The sequence below is a fragment of the Nomascus leucogenys genome, chromosome 18 (assembly GCF_006542625.1).
Source record: "Nomascus leucogenys isolate Asia chromosome 18, Asia_NLE_v1, whole genome shotgun sequence".
NCBI lineage: Eukaryota > Metazoa > Chordata > Mammalia > Primates > Hylobatidae > Nomascus > Nomascus leucogenys.
Window position 1 is genome coordinate 89,322,778 of NC_044398.1, and position 12,682 is coordinate 89,335,459.

Here is a 12,682-nt window from a genome sequence, read left to right on the forward strand (position 1 = left end):
TTTGGTGAGAGTTGGATAGAAAAAAACAACCCTACCTACAGTTCAAATTAAGTCTAATCGTTTTTTACAAAAATTGTAGGAAAACCCATAGTGATAGGAAAACCCCTTAAAATTTACATTTATTTTTTGAGCTACTATAAACATGAACAGGAAGGTGAAAGAAAGGGTGAGAATCAGTCATGCACTTTTGGTTTGCCAATTTGCAAGTTTGTACATCTGGAAAGTGGTTATTGGTGTGAATTCAGTGACTCAGTAACGTCCGAGTTGATATCTTTGCAATTCTCATGCCCTTTCCTTTGTGATCACAAGTGATTGCAGCCTAGGCATCTCATGTCTCAAGGCCAGCTCTTTGTAAATTTTTCACCTTATGCCTGCTTTGTGTCACATGACCATCTCTAGCTGCAAGGGAGTCTGGGAAATCAAGTCATGGGCTTCTCTAGGCTCTGTAGTAGGAGATGGCAAAAGTTGGGAAGGGTGATTGGGACAGTCAATCTATTGACTCTTGATTTAAAAATTGGTATTTCTGTCAACATTTTTGGCCCTCTGGAGGGCCTAAAATGGGGGAGGTAATGGCCTTCCTCTGGCCCAAATGCTCTTCCTCATAGGTGTAGAAGTAGCTTATCTGGGTGCTGAGAAAGATAACTTGATGACTCCTTGTGTATGGTCAACTTCTTTGCCCTCTCTGCCTGCAGGTGGAGCATGTTTTCCCCTTTTCTTTCCTTCTGTTACCCCTGCTATGTTTTCTAGCTGCCCTGCTTAAAGCAAAACCAAGAAGAAGCAGAAACCCTTGGTTCAAGCAAAGGGACCAGGTCCAGCTATCATTAATGAAGTTGGCATTCTGATACTTCCAATCTCCTAGTTCTTAACTGGGTCAGAATTTTGGGTGGGCAGACAAAAACACCCCCAATCCCCATACCTTGCTTTTTGTGCTTTCACAGTTTATATGACAATTTCACATACATTTATCAATAACTTCATGAGTTTGGCATTGCAGGAATTATTTCGCACCATTTTACAGGTTAAAAAAACAGTCCGGAGAGGGCAAATGAGATACAAAATTGAGACCGTCGCCACTAGTGGTGGCATAGCCAGAACATAATCCTACCCTCACTGCTTTGGTATGTGACACTGCCGTCCTACAGCACCTATTCTTCATGCCTTTTGTGCAGTCCCATCAATTCCGCTTATCTTGTAGTATCAGTTTTTGCATCCTGTTGTCATCCCTCCTGCATCCCCCTTCAGCCCAGGAGAGCAATGTCTCAGAAATCGGTCAATGCCAACATGCCAGCAATTTCCCAGAGCTTTGTCGTTGAGGAGTCTGTCTTGATTTATTATTCTACGTGTGTTGCTTAGGCAACATTGATTAACAATCAATTTCTGCATGATGAGGTAATCATAGAGCCTGATGAATCCGTTCGGGGAGCAGAGGTGGCCTCTTGAGCAGGGATGAGATATTCAGACGTCTGTGGGTGCCACTCTACACATTTTAAGCTTATGCTACACTGACACTACATTTGCGTTTCCAGACTTCTAAAAGGGATATTGACTTTCAGGTTGTATTTTTCTGCTTTGCTGTCTATGAGTACATTTTGGAGTAAGGTGTTGCCACCAAAATGTAGTAGAATAGCTTTTGGCTGTCAGTTTTAGTTTTGTCAGTGGGAAGCAATGCCTAACACAGTTGGCTCTTAAATGTTTACTGAACGAATGAATGAATAAATGAGCCCTTGGGTAGTAGGCTTTCTTGGTCCTGGCTGGCCATGGCTTCTTTCTCTATGTTTTTGATGTTTACATGTAGTATGAGAGTTCTAGAGTCTCCTTGATTCTACAATAGTTGGGTAGCTTCCACTCACTTTGAAAAATACCTGGAAGGGGCAATAGAGCACTGTGGTTAGTTCATCACCTCTGGGGTCCCATGGCCTGAGTTTGAAGCGCACCTCTCACTTTCTACCTCTGTAACTATAGGCATGTTTTTATTCCATCAAGCCTCAGCTTCTTCATCTGTAAAACAGGAGTTCCGTTGTCAATGCCTACTTCATGGGTGGGGCAAGATTCAACGAATCAAAGCATGTTGAGTACTTAGCCTGGTGTCCAGCACCTGGTTAAATCCTCAATAATTATCAGTTTTTATTTCTGTTTAACTCAGGACTTAAGGAAGACTACACTAAGATTAGCCGGGAATGCCCGAATCCACCTGATGGAATGAAAACTCAACAGAGTTTGCTATAGAATTAGTTCAGGTCAAATATTTACAGTAATCATGAGAGGAAGTACAGAAGGATTACCAAGATGATCAGTCTGACGTGGCTAAGAGAGCAGGGTGTACTCTTGTTGGCTTAGAGCTTGCTTCCTTTGTGTTCAACACATTCTGTTGATCTTATTTGCATTTTTTCCACCATCCTTAGATCTCCTGATCTGTATTGGGATAGTGCTTTGCCCTTGTTTGGTTTGTTTTCGGACCTTCATTCTCAGTCTCTGCTTTGTCAATTTGTCAGAATTCAGATTTCTAGCAAACAGAACTTTATCAGCTCTATCCCCAGGAATGTGTCTTCCCTCCAATTCACCCTGCAAAATGCCCCGTTTGCCCAGAAAAGTTTTCAGTTTTTCCTTTTGCTTATCTCTGCAGCTCTTAGCCTCTTAGCAAACTTGGGGCTTGCACCTTTGCAAATTTTTATTGATGCATAATTAGGGAGAGTAAAATGCACTAATTTAAATGTACAGTTTAATAAATTTTAACAAATCTTTTAAGCTATATCACTCAAATCCTTATAAGATACGGAGCATTTTCATCAACCTAGAAGATCTCTTATATCCACTTTCAGCCGCCCTATCCTCCGAAAGCAACTATTGCTCTGCTTTCTATCCTTATAGATCAGTTTTTCATGTCCTTGAACTTCTTTTGCTCAGTCTTATGTCTGTCAGATTTATCCTGATGCATGGATTAGAAGGCCAGTCGTCTGGGCGTGGTGGCTCACGCCTGTAATCTCAGCACTTTGGGAGGCAGAGGCGGGCGGATCATGAGGTCAGGAGACTGAGACCATCCTGGCTAACATGGTGAAACCCCGTCTCTACTAAAAACACAGAAAATTAGCCGGGCATGGTAGCAGGCACCTGTAGGTCCCACCTACTTGGGAGGCTGAGGCAGGAGAATGGTGTGAACCTGGGAGGCCACTGCCACTGCACTCTATCCTGAGCGACAGAGGGAGACTCCGCTTCAAAAAAAAAAAAAAAAAAAAGAACGCCGGTCACGGTGGCTTACATCAAAATCCCAGCACTTTGGGAGGCTGAGGTGGGAGGATCACTTGAGTCCAGGAGTTCGAGGCCAGCTTGGGCAACATAGTGAGACACAGTCTCTACAAAAGATTAAAAGGTTAGCTGGGCATGGTGGCATGTACCTGTAGTCCCAGGTACTTGGGAGGCTGAGGTGGGAGGATCGCTTAAGCTAGGGAGATCGAGGCCGCAGTGAGCTGTGATCATGCCACTGCACTCCAGCCTGGGTCACAGAAAGTGACCCTATCTCAAAACAAAAACAAAAACAAAACAAAAAGCGTAGAGGCCAGGTGCTGTGTCTCATGCCTGTCATTCCAGCGCTTTGGGAGGCCAAGGTGGGTGGATAACCTGAGGTCAGGAGTTTGAGACCTGCCTGGTCAACATGGTGAAACTCCGTCTCTATTAAAAAACACAAAAAATTAGTTGGGCATGGTGGCATGTGCCTGTAGTCCCAGCTACTCGGGAGGCCGAGGCGGGAGAACTGCTTGAACCCAGGAGGCGGAGACTGCAGTGAGCAAAGATTGTGCCATTGCATTTCAGCCTGGGCAGGAGGGTGAAACTCCATCTGAAAATAAAAAAAAAAAAAGAAGAAGCCCAGAACCTTTTATTGCTTAATGGTATTCCATGATATGAATCTACTGTGCCTTATTTATCCATTCTCGTACTGATGAACACTGGAGTTGCTCCTAGTTTTAAACCGTTATAAATAAAGTTGCAATTAGCATTCTTTTACAAGACTTTTTGTGAACATATGTTTTCATTTATTTTTGTGGAAGTATTTAGGAGTGAAATTGTTGGATCGTAAAGTAAGGGAATGTTTATGGGAATTGCCAAACTCTTTTCTAGCACAGTAGACTCATTGTGCATTTTCATGAGTTTCAGCTGCTCTGCACCCCCACCAGCACTGATTATGGTCAGTCCTTTTTATTTTAGCCATTCTAGTGAGCGCATGGTGATATCTTATTGTGGTTTTGATTTGCATTCCTTTGATGACTAATAATATTGACCTTCTTTTTATGTGCCTTACATTTTAAGCTAATTAACAGTTTTTCTATTGTCTGGAAGAGTAATTTCCCAGTTGGAGTCCAAAGTGAATGCTATTTTCCCCATGAGTCCAAATAATGGGTGTTACCTTTTTTCTTGTAGAACTCCAAAACCGTCCCCTGTCCATCGTTTTCTCCCAAAGTGTCCCAGTTCGGCTGTATTTCTACGTAAGTATTTATACATAGCCCTGTGCTAGCTTTGTTAAATAGGCCATAAACATGTGCTTGGTGCTTTCATTTAACATCTTCAGGATTGCAGTAAAAATCCTTGCAGAAAAATGGTACCTGAAGTTATCTTAAGGCATTGAATATAGCCCCATTCAGAAACGGCGGCCTTCCATTAGCATGGCATTAGAGACAACGGTTGGGTGGTGGCGTTTACACTGGCTTTTACAATGCGGTTCCTTAACGATGTTTTACAGCTGAACGATATGATCAGGCAACATAAAAATGAAATGGTTCTTGCTCTCCTAATAGCAGAGTGAGTAATAGAATAACTAGAAGGATGATAAACCTCCGCGGAAGGAGGATGATTAAGGATGCTGATGGATGTATCAGCAGGAGAATAGAGATCCGTCTCTCACTGCAGGATGAATGCAAACCTTTTTTTCATGACATGAATTCAAGCATATAACATTCTGAAAATCAAAAACTTACATCAATCAAAGCCTGTGTGCAACGCTTCAGAGACGTGGAGGGCAGGGTTTTTTTTTTCTTTCTCTTTGGGACAACTTTACTTGCTTATTTTTAAATTTATGTACTATTGATATATTTATCTCTTGTATCTAATATTTATTTATTTATATTTTTTTACTTTGGAGACAGGGTCTTGCTTTGTCACCCAGGCTGGAGTGCAGTGGCACAATCACACAGCCTTGACGTCCTGGGCTCAAGTGATCCTCCCTCCTCAGCCTCCTAGGTAGCTGGGATTACAGGTGTGCATCTCCATATCTGGCTAATTTTTTGTGTTTTTTTGTAGAGATGGGGTCCTGCTATGTTGCCTAGGATCATCTTGAACACATGGCCTCAAGTGATCCTCCTGCCTCGGCCTCCCAAAGTGCTGGAATTACAGGCATGAGTTACTGCACCCGGCTTGTTTATTTACTTAAAATGCATGAACAGAAGAAGTTACTTCTCCAGATTGGAATAAAATAGAGAATGAATTGTTTCTCCAGCTTGGGGTAAAAGATATCCCTAATATTTTAATTTTTCTAATTAGCCACCCCTCGTACTTATGTTAACAACGAGTCCAATATCCTCCCTCTTCAGAGCTCCAACCCCTTTGAAGATTATACATGAACATGAACCCCAGGGTAAGACTTTAAGCTCTGATCAAAGGGGATACTTTGACTTTCAAATACAGGCAAAGAGAGAATTAACGATTTGGAAGCTAGCTCACCTGGTGGCTTGGAACAGCTTTTGTTCGCTGCTGAGCATCCTACCTGCCTGCATGGTGGGGGCCCACCGCCACTCTAGCCTCTGCCTTCTGTTCAGCGATGGTTTCCAGCGATGGTTTCCAGTGCTGGTCTAGCCAGCCTTTCTTCACTTAACCCTGGGGCCTGGTGTCGAGGCTCTGCCACTGGTTCAGCAGTCCTCATGGTGACATGATTCCTGCCTTTGTAGCCTTGGTGTCCGTTTCCCAAAACTCACAATCCCAGTGCATCCTGGAGGTACTAGCATCACCAACACCATTATCATCATCATCACCAGAGGAAGGATTGCTCTTCATTTCTCTCTTCCCAAAATGCTTCTGGTCCTCTCGACAAATTTGCCCATGTCCTACCCACGTCCTTCTAATACCTTTGCCAGGTCAAGGATATCAGAAGGGGCAGCACCTGCCAGGCCACAAGGGTCCCATTATTTCCCGCAGAGGATATTGGGCGCCTGTGAGCCTGAAACCTGCCCACGTAGGACTTCGGGGAAGAGGCTAAATGGTTCTTCTCTGTTAAGTCTTTTTGTGTCTACCTGGCCAGAGTAACAAACTCAGATTCTCTTACAGAAACATCGTAAGAAACAACTTACCAGGCACTCTGGTATGAAAGTAGTGCCTGTTCGTTATTGTTGATTTAAGAAATATAGATAAACAATGAGAGAGGCTCATTTATACCAGAGGTCAGCAAACCATGGCTGAATGGCCAGATCTAGCCCTCTGCCTGTTTTCGTAAATAAAGTTGTATCAGAATACAGCCATGCCTATTTGTTTGTGTATTTTCTCTGGCTGGTTTTGCCCTACAACAATAGAGTGGAATTGTTGCAACAGAAACCATCTGGCCCACAAAGGCTAAAATATTTAGTATCTGGCCCCTTACAGAAAGAATTTGCCAATCTTTGACTTATACCATCCTACCTACTTCTGTTTATGTTCAAAATCACTCATAGTACAATATTTTAAAAATAATTAACGTAAAAAGATTATGGTTCCTACAACTACTGCCATAGAGTACTGTTCATCTACAAACACTATCTCAAACATATGAAACCACAGCTGAAATATCTGTGGGGTTATTCTTTTATAAAAATTTATTATTGTTTTTAAGACAGAGTTTCGCTCCTGTTGCCCAGGCTGGAGTGCAATGGTGCAACCTGTACTCACCGCAACTTCCGCCTCCCAGGTTCAAGTGATTCTCCTGCCTCAGCCTCCCAAATAGCTGGGATTCCAGGCATGCACCACCACGCCCAGCTAATTTTGTATTTTTAGTAGAGATGGGGTTTCACTATGTTGGCCAGGCTGCTCTCAAATTCCTTACATCAGGTGATCCACCTGCCTTGACCTCCCACAGTGCTGGGGTTATAGGTGTGTGTCACCGCGCTTGGCCAAAATTTATTATTCTATATAGGTGATAGATACATGCGTGGTACAAGATTCTTAAAGCATGCTCTGGAAAGTAAGCCTCTGTCTTGCCCCTGACTCTCATCTATGTAGTTTCCCTCCCTGGAGTTTCTTTTTGTATTCTTCCAGGGATAATCTGTGCATGGACAAACATAATATAAATGTCTAATAGCTTTTTCTCCCCTATAAAAATGACCACATACTATTATATATTTCCCTTTTCTCAGTTAATAATATGTATTGGAGATCTTTCCATGTAGGTTTCTAATCATTCTTAAATGTGTGTATGTGTGTGTGTATATATATATATATATATATACACATATATACACATACACAATATGTAATTATATATGTGTATATATACACACATATATAATACACACACTCTTTGTGAAAACAAACTTTATATTCTTGGTTTATTGGAAGAATTACAGGGACACAGAGGGAACAGCCATGAAATTGAACCCTGGAGAGAGCACGTTGGTTGGAAGTAGAGGGTAGGGTGGGAATCTTTCAATATGCTTCCCCTCCCTACCCCATTCCAAAGAGCAAGGACAAAAAGAATTCAGCACATTGGAGCTTGTTGAATATTTGAAGGTCCATTCTCTTCTTTAAGACAGCAAAGAAAGACAAAGATCAATTAGTAAATCCTGTTTGCTCTACCTTTGAAATGTCTTAGAATCTGAGCACTTCTTCCTGCTCTCCAACCTGGTGGAAAACCTCATCCCCTCTCAGCTGGCTGCCCTGACAGCCTCTGCGAGGCTCCTGGCTTCTACTCATTGCTTCCTGCAGTCATTCAGGAAGATATAAGGTGTTACCAGCTATGAAACCCCAGAGGAGAGCTGTCTGTTGAGGATGGGTGGGGTTCAGGGAAGATATTGAAGAGTCCACATTTTAACTAGATCTTTAAAGACACATAGGAGTTTTCCAGGTGAACTAGGACAAGAAGGAAGATTCCAGGCAGATGGAACAATATTTGTGAAGTCAAGGAGGTGAGGAAGAAAATGGTGAGCTCAGGGGAGTTCAGAAAGTTTGTGATAGTTGCGTGTGTGTGTGTGTGTGTGTGTGTGTGTGTGTGTGTGCAGCCACAGGGGAAAAACCTGGAAAAGATAAACAGAGGCCAGTGAATGAGACTCCATGCCCACAAGATTAGATTTTATGGAGTAGACCAGGGGCTGAACACTCAAATGCCTTCAGAGGTGACGCACATACGTCAATGAATGAGGATGCCTGAACATAAGAGAAAACGTGTGCGGCACAAGTGTGGTGATAAAGGACAAGACATGCCTTCGCATGAGCAAAATAAAGTGCGCAGTCATTATTCATCTTAGCCAGTGCTTGGTCCAGGGAAACATGGGATCAATGATTGCAGATCTTAGGATTTTTAAAGAGAGGATGGAAATCTAGATTTCTATGAGAAAACTGCAAATGCAGAACTCTTGGCAACAATTTCAAGTAAAAAAATATACTGTGGTCACTACTGGGTAGATGAAACAAAATATGTCTGTAGGTTGGAGTCAGCCTAGGGGCCATGAGTTTGAGACGCCTGATCAGGGGTGGTGGTTTATTTGTTGATTTGATCTTCTTAGGGTCCTAAACTTGCTCATATATACACTTCGTTGACACCCTGTCCTTTCTCAGGCTGTGCCCTCTATATTAGGGTTCTCCAGGGGGACAGACCTAACAGGATCTATGTATATATGACAGGGAGTTTATTAGGGAGAATTGGCTCACACAATCACAAAGCGAAGTCCCACAATAGGCCATCTGCAAGCTGGGGAAGAAAGAAGCCAGTAGGGGCTCAGTACAAGTCCAAAAGCCTCAAAAGCAGGGAAGCTGACAGTGCAGCCTTCAGTCTGTGGCTGAAGGCCTGAGAGCCTCTGGCAAAGAACCTGGAGTCTGATGTCCAAGGGCAAGAGGAACGGGAGGAAGCATCCCACATGGGAGAAAGATGGAAGCCAGAAGACTCAGCAAGCCAGCTTATCCCACCTTACTCTGCCTGCTTTGTTCTAGCCATGATGGCAGCCAATCGGATGGAGCCCACCCATACTGAGGGTGGGTCTTCCTGTCCCAGTTTACTGACTCAAATGTCAATCTTCTCTGGTAACACCCCCACAGGCACACCCAGAAACAATACTTTACCAGCTCTCTAGGCATCCTTCAATCCAATCGAGTTGACACCTAATATTAACATGACGGCCTCTGCCTGTGTATACTTCAAGAATGATTTGAGGTGCCCTTTACTCATGGAAACCCCATGCTGGGTTAGATGCTGTTTCTCTCTGCTCGTAGATTATGAGGCTTCCCTGTATGTGTGGAGTAATGGTATTGCTCTATCATTACCTGCTCACAGTCTCTCTTACGTAGTTGAGCTGCGGGAGGACAGAGCTTGTGCTTTATGTATCTATGTTAACACTTAGGCCTGGCTTACTTAATGTATTTGTTGAGCATGATTTCATTTTATGGGCCAACCAGGCTGGTGAAGACAAAAGTTTTGTTTGACAGAGGCAGACCGCTTTCCCAATTTTGGCCTGGGTAATCTTCAAGGTATGGTCTCCATTTGTAAAATGGGGATAATAATACTCACTCTGTTTGTTGTGAGGATTAAATGAGATTATACTTCACCAGCAAAATGCTTGACAAACCACTCACTTTTTTAAAAAATAGTAAACACTTATTATTAATGGCATCTATTAATAATATGGTGTCTATGATGTCATCTGTTTGGGACACACCAGACACATAGAAGGAAGTCTGGAAATTGTGTGTTAGAATGGTTCAGCGCATTCCCATGGTCCACAGCCCATGATTTACTGGTGGACAGATAGTGTTATCTGTCGGCAGAAAGGTCAGAACACAGATAATTCAGGCTGAACCAGATTTCCTGATCTCTAACCTAGATTTGTTTGTGTTGAGGATGTTCCAAGGGGTAGAGGGATGCTCAGTTAGACATGGGGCAAACCCTCTCATCCAGGGACATAAACAAGAGCAAATGTTGGCAATAGATGTCTGAAACCTATTTAGCCTAGAGCAGAAATTGGCACACACTTCCTGTAAGGGATCAAATAGTAAACACTTTACAGGACACACAGGCTCTGTTGCCATTACTTAATACTGCCACTGGAGCACGAAAGGAGCCATAGACAATATGTAAATGAATAGCCATGACTGTGTTCCAATAAAACTTTATTTATAAAAACAAGCAGGGGGCCAGATCTGGCCTGCAGGCTAACCCCATTAGGTTTACCAACCCTTGTCCTAGAGCCTTCAGATCCTATTGATATGGTAAGAGATATAGAGGGGCATTTTTTCAGAAGACTTTAAGGTCTCCTCTACTGATTCAGGATTGGGAGGGCCTGGAAGAAAAATATCTAGCTTTGTTAATAGAGATTCTTTACAGATGCAGATTTTCCCCTACAAAATACAGCTTTGCAGGGCCATTTCAAGATATGGCAAAGAAACATGTTTTGGGGTAAAATATTTTGATTTTCTTCCTTGTCTCGTAATGTTATGCCAGAGTCAGGTTGGAAAGTAAGTCACGATGTGTCCGGAATTGGTGGGTTCTTGGTCTCACTGACTTCAAGAATGAAGCCGCGGACCCTCGCGGTGAGTATTACACTCTTAAGGTGGCGCGTCTGGAGTTGGTCATTCGTTCCGATGTTCGGATGTGTTCGGAGTTTCTTCCTTCTGGTGGGTTCGTGATCTTGCTGGCTCAGGAGTGAAGCTGCAGACCTTCGCGGTGAGTGTTACAGCTCTTAAGGCGGCATGTCTGGAGTTGTTCGTTCCTCCCGGTGGGCTCGTGGTCTCGCTGGCTTCAGGAGTGAAGCTGCAGACCTTCGCGGTAGTGTTACAGCTCATAAAAGCAGTGTGGACCCAAAGAGTGAGCAGTAGCAAGATTTATTGCAAAGAGCAAAAGAACAAAGCTTCCACAGTGTGGAAGGGGACCCCAGCGGGTTGCCACTGCTGGCTGGGGCAGCCTGCTTTTATTCTCTTATCTGGCCCCACCCATGTCCTGCTGATTGGTAGAGCTGAGTGGTCTGTTCTGACAGGGCACTGATTGGTGCGTTTACCATCCCTGAGCTAGACATAAAAGTTCTCCACGTCCCCATCAGATCAGTTAGATACAGAGTACGGACACAAAGGTTCTCCAAGGCCCCACCAGAGCAGCCAGACACAGTGTCGATTGGTGCATTCACAAACCTCAAGCTAGACACAGGGTGCTGATTGGTGTATTTACAATCCCTGAGCTAGACATAAAGGTTCTCCACATCTCCACCAGACTCAGGAGCCCAGCTGGCTTCACCCAGTGGATCCTGCACCAAGGCTGCAGGTGGAGCTGCCTGCAGGTCCGGTGACGTATGCTCGCACTCCTCAGCCCTTGGGTGGTCAATGGGACTGGGCACTGTGGAGCGGGGTAGCGCTCGTCCAGGAGGCTCCGGCCACACAGGAGCCCATGGAGGGGGTGGGAGGCTCAGGCATGGTGGGCTGCAGGTCCTGAGCCCTGCCCCGTGGGAGGGCAGCTAAGGCCCGGTGAGAAATCGAGCGCAGCGCTGGTGGGCTGGCACTGCTGGGGGACCCAGTACACCCTCCACAGCCATTGGCCTGGGTGCTAAGCCCCTCATTGCCTGGGGCCGGCAGGGCCGGCCAGCTGCTCTGAGTGAGGGGCCCGCCAAGCCCATGCCCACTCGGAACTCCAGCTGGCCCGCAAGCGCCGCGCGCAGACCCGGTTCCCGCTGGCGCCTCTCCCTCCACACCTCCCTGCAAGCTGAGGGAGCCAGCTCCCACCATGGCCAGCCCAGAAAGGGGCTCCCACAGTGCAGTGGTGGGCTGAAGGGCTCCTCAAGTGCCACCAAAGTGGGACCCCAGGCAGAGGAGGTGCCGAGAGTAAGTGAGAGCTGTGAGGACTGCCAGCATACTGTCACCTCTCAATCCCCCCTCTAAACAGGACACCCCAACTGCTGTTGGGAATTTGGCTGATGACCGCTCTAGCTACTTCCTGCTGGATAGGGGCAAAAAAGGGGCCCTGAAGTTGTTGTGTCCTTCAGAGGGGAATTCTCTAGGGCAGGGGAAGTGCCAGCAGGTCGGTCCAGGGGTCCTCGGTAGAAGTTGTTAGTTGAACTCATTTGGGGTTCCATTTGTAAGACCATCTGTAGCTTGATGGCCTCGATTCTAGAGGAAACAAATTTGACAAGAAGGTTAAAAACACAGGGCCCAAAGGCGAGTAACAGCAAGATGGCTGCCACGGGACCTAGAAAGGGGAGAAGCCATGTTGCCCAACTCCAGAGGTTGGTATAAGAATTTGAAAGGCGTTGTCTGATTTCAGAAGCCTCTTCCTGTAAACGCCAGGCGGCATCTTGTACTATCCCCGACTGGTTAATGTAAAAACATTCTTCCCCTAAGAAGGTGCAGAGTCCTCCTTTCTCAGCAGTGAGGAGGTCTAGGCCTCAGCGGTTTTGGAGAGTCACTGCTGCCAAAGAGTCTATTTGGGATTGTAAAGTAAGGATAGATTTCGTTATTTCTTGCAAACTGAGAGGCAGAT